Genomic DNA, 5,079 nt, shown 5'->3' on the forward strand with positions numbered 1-5,079 from the left:
TTAACTCAGCCTTCTCATTGCCACTTTCATATCTCTGTTCCTTAAAGTATGGATGGCAGGATTTAATATGGGACTGACGGCAAAGTCTATGATGGCAAAAATGTATCCACTGACTTGGTAGGGAGAGGCCACACATAGAGAAACATGCATGGAACAAAAAACAAAACCACTACCGTGATGTGAGCTGACAGAGTGATGAATGCTTTGGATAAATCTTTTGAAGAATGTTGTCTGACAATTATCAGAATAAAGATGTATGATACAATTAAGAAAAAGAAGGTGCCCATAGATATGAAGCCACTGTTGGCAGTGACCACAAATTCTAGTCTGTAAGTGTCCATACAGGCAAGTTTAATAACCCTAAGGAAATCACAACAAAAGCTCCCCACATTATTAGGGCCACAGAAAGGTAAATTTATGACAAAAACAAACTGAGACACAGCATGAGTCGCCCAGTAATCCAAGCAGCTACTATCAAAAGCATGTACATTTTGGGATTCATAGTAGTTAGATAGTGGAGAGGCTTGCAAATTGCTGTGTACCTGTCATATGCCATGGCTATGAGCAGTACCATCTCAACTCCTCCCATGACATGAATAAGGAACATTTGTATCATGCAGTTGTGGAAGGTGTTAAAGGTGACTGATTTTGCAACCACTGAAAAGATCAGAGATCATCCTAGGAACTGTGGTGGATGAAAGCCTCAGGTCAATGAATGAGTGATAGGTTGTGTAAATGAAAATCCAAAATCACTGTTAACATAATGAAGAGGTTTCCCAAGATAATTCCCACATAGCACAAAGAGAAGAAAAGAAAAAGGAAGACCTGTATTCCCAAGGATTGTACAAGTCCCAGTAACACAAACTCAGTTGCCACAGAGCCATTTACTTGGTCCATCGAATCATAAGGAAGGGAAGACTCTGAAGTGACCTGAAAGAAATGAAAGAAGGATCAGCTGTGAGGCACTAAAAACTATGTGTTAACTGTTGATAATTTAAATTGGTTACTGACAGATCTTTTATCTAATTGATAGTAAATTATTAACAAAATCATGGGAACCCAGGGTATGGGTTTGGTAGTATGACCAAAGCTGCACTCAGAGGCCATCTATTGCATTAAATTTGCTCTTATTTATTCAAGTACATGAAGTAATCAGGCAACTTAAGAAGTTAGAAATGGATGTACAAATTAAACTCAAGGAATTCAGGTAAGAGAAAATAATAAAAATTAAAAACAAAAATAATATGTGTTGGCTCCTAGAAAATTGGAAGAGTGTACATGAGCATATAAAAAAGTTTTTTTGAAACAAAAAATAGACGGACCTTTTAAAAGAATAATAAAAAATTAGAAATGAGTATAGAATAGTAACAGTTAACATAACAATAGTTAAGACACTTCTGAAGTCTGTTCCTCATAAGTCCTTAAAAACAGTTTGCTCCAAAGGAACACATAAATCATACTTGTAATTGAAATGTTATAGAGAGACAAAAGGTTTGTATCTTTATAATATAAAAAAAGAGATCAAACCATTCAGTAAAAATTTCAAAACCTACTAGACATAATTGATATCAAGAAAGAATTCACAAATGTCATCTCTGTGTGTGTTGGTATATTCATTTCTTCTTTACAAATCCAAGAAATAAGATAAAATATATATTAGTTTCCTATTAAATTACAAAGAATTTTGTAGTTATTATCAAAACCAGGAAACCTCAATGAAATAGATATCTTCATACATTGCTGGGGGAAATACAGTCTGATTCAAGCATTAAAGAAAACATTTTGAATTATGTATCAGTAATCTTGATCCTTATCATTTGGTGCAATAGTACTCCTTATGGAGTTCTATTTGACAGAAAAAGTTTCTGGCACAGAAATGTTCGTTACACTCTGCAGTGGAAAAACTGAACAATTTAAATGCCAAACATTAGTTTTAAGTCTGTTACAATATTTGCATATAATGGAATGTAATACAGTTATTAAAATAAATGTTTATAAAAGAGTTTATAGTAGCACTAGGAAGATTTTTCTCTAGAATATTAAGTGCAAAGAAGTAAACAAATTGCATAGTCAATAATTTAAATAACAGTAATTGATTCTGATTTTTTTAGAATTAAAAAAAATCTCTTTAGATTTGAAACGTTATTTGGTATACGTACTTTGTATTTTGATAAAAACATCAAAGGGACACCAGAGTGATTTATTTTGTTGAGCATTCTATTCTTGGTTTCAGCTCAGGTCATGATTTCAGGGTCATGAAATGGAGCCCCACATCAGGCTCTGTGCTCAGCATGGAGTTACCTTGAGATTCCCTCACTCTCCTTCTTCCTCTGCCCCACCCCTGCTGATGGTCTCTCACTCTCTAAAATAAATAAATAAATCTTTTTTAAAAAATCAAAGAGGATGGAGAGTTCAAGAAATGTTTTATTAAGAACATTTGAAAAAAAGGACTGACTCATAATTATTGGATGACAAATAACTGAGTAAGTAACACTCTTCATAAACTGTCAGAAATTGGTTCATAGATGTGATTATTAAGGTGTGTGCGTGGGTTTGTGAGAGGAGTAGATATAGCTTAGTAACTAAAGGGTCCTGATTAAGCTTCTTGTCATTTATATAAAACTATCATTAAGTTGGAATTTTGGGCGGTATTTCCATCCAGATAATAGACAGAGCATCTCCCCTGCTTCAGTTTGACTAGGGTTGGCCATTTGTAATGAATTCTGCTAACCGTGAAATAAATAGAAAGAAAGTAGATGTTCTGGTGGTCCCACCCAGTTCAGAGTGAACAAGGTTGGTAATGTTAGGAAATACTTAGCAAATATTAAGAAAGACACAATTAGTGGTCAAATAAATGGAGACGATGAAGTGCAAATGGGATAGAAAAAGCAATGTTATGGGAATATAGCAGATGGACACAAGTAGGTTTTATTCTTTTCCTATTTGCACATATATGAAATTATTTTTGTTACCTCTCCATTTTTACATTGTCTTCTACCTTCTCTTACCTTCATGTTCTAAATACTGTTTCTAACATTTTCTCTGTAAACCATGCTTTACCAATTCATTCATACTGCCATCACTGGGCTTTTATTCACATTTAAATCATCTAAATTAAAAGAGCATAATCCTTTGGGGGGGAGTTGAATCTGGGGAGCATTGTAGAGTTAAAAGGTTATCCTTATTTCATGGAAGAAATTCATGGCAATATCCTCTACCTGCTGAAGAGAATGTGTTTGGTGACTTTCCAAGCTCATCAGCAAATTCAGTTTGGAGAAATAAAGTTGAAGCTAAAGAATAATGGCTTCTTGAGATCATGCGAGGCTAAGATAAAATATGTAAACCCTATACTTCAGGATCTTATCATAAAAGTGGGTGTTTTATCTTATAAATCCATTAAAATCTCTGAACTAATTTGTCAGATTTGGGAATTCCCATTACTGTTAGTTTAGTACTACTGAAATGATGTTTGTCTTGGAGTTTGAGTGATAATTTTTATAAACAAGAAAATCCCACACTACATGAACCTATTAGTCTAAAGACTCTAACCTTCCATTTATAACATATAATATAATATATTTGTAAACTTTAATTATTATAACATGGACAACTGCAATGCAAAGTATGGAGTTGAGTTTAATTAACATGTTGAAATCAGAATCAATAGCATGTGTAAAGGACAGGCAGGAAGAACACATAAAGGGGAAGAATGAAGATGTATTGGAAAGAGAGTGAGAAAGTGATGAATAGGAGAAGGAATAAGAAAATCCTAGAAAAAAATTCCTAAAAGACAAATAAAGAAGATAAAATGATAATCAAAAAAGGCATTGGTAGAACATTGCATATCTTTGCATATGTTGCTTGAGCAAGTTTAAACCAAAACACATTGATAAATTACAAACACCTGGGTGTGAATTTTATTTGGGTTTTCATTCACTGCTTTAGGTATCTTTTGGCTGAAAGGATGGAAAGTAATAGTAAAGCTGTAGGGAAACTGGCCACTGATACAAAGACAGGTTAAGACTCGGGTCCACATACACTATGGAGTATTATGCCTCCATCAGAAAGGATGAATACCCAACTTTTGTAGCAACATGGACAGGACTGGAAGAGATTATGCTGAGTGAAATAAGTCAAGCAGAGAGAGTCAATTATCATATGGTTTCACTTATTTGTGGAGCATAACAAATGGCATGGGGGACAAGGGGAGATGGAGAGGAGAAGGGAGTTGAGGGAAATTGGAAGGGGAGGTGAACCATGAGAGACCATGAGAGACCATGGACTCTGAAAAACAATCTGAGGGTTTTGAAGGGATGGAGGGTGGGAGGTTGGGAGAACCAGGTGGTGGGTATTGGAGAGGACATGGACTGCATGGAGCACTGGGTGTGGTGTAAAAACAAAGAATACTGTTACGCTGAAAAGAAATAAAAAAAAATAAAATTCTCTTAAAAAAAAAGACTTGGAGCATGTGAATCATGGGTGTGGCAGTGGGGTTTGGTAGAATGGAGAGGGTAGTTCAACAAACTGACAGGTGAGTCACCACTAAAATATTAGGAAGTAACCGATCAAAAGCATTCGTGTAGCCTTCAGGCACTATTTTACTTACCCTTCTTCTAGTATTTATATGCTTTTCACAAATACAAAATTAAAGTTTTTAGTATAGGCACCCTTTCTGCTTTGTCTAACACTGTATCACCTGCCTAAAACAGTGGCTGGCACATAGAAAAAGTCCAGGAAATATGTGATGAATGAATTTCCTAGAAATATGTACTGAATTATTTATATAAGAACTAAAACAGTACCCTTTCCAAATATATAGAGAAAAAACCGAGTTTAATAATACCTTCTCCACAAGCTTGTACTTCCTGGTTTTAACCCAGTTATACATATAAAGAGTGAGTATTTAGTTGAGTGAAGAAATTTCCACCCTTTCTGTTATAAACATCTTGAATACCATGTATCATTGATGAGGAAATCCTAATGACCTAAGAGAGCGTGTCTGGAGAAAAAGACCATGTACTTGTTTCTCTGCATTTTTAGAAAACCCTGGTGACTTTGTGAAGCTCTCAGGAGTTCAGA

The 5,079-nt window shown here is 34.8% G+C and overlaps 1 pseudogene; it reads right to left on the reverse strand.

Annotated features, from left to right (window-relative positions):
* Positions 1–897, reverse strand: LOC116867509 (annotated as a pseudogene).
* Positions 898–5,079: the final 4,182 nt, after the last annotated feature.

This window comes from Lontra canadensis, unplaced genomic scaffold, assembly GCF_010015895.1.
Source record: "Lontra canadensis isolate GAN:19392208 unplaced genomic scaffold, GSC_riverotter_1.0 scaffold12, whole genome shotgun sequence".
NCBI classification, from domain to species: Eukaryota; Metazoa; Chordata; class Mammalia; order Carnivora; family Mustelidae; genus Lontra; species Lontra canadensis.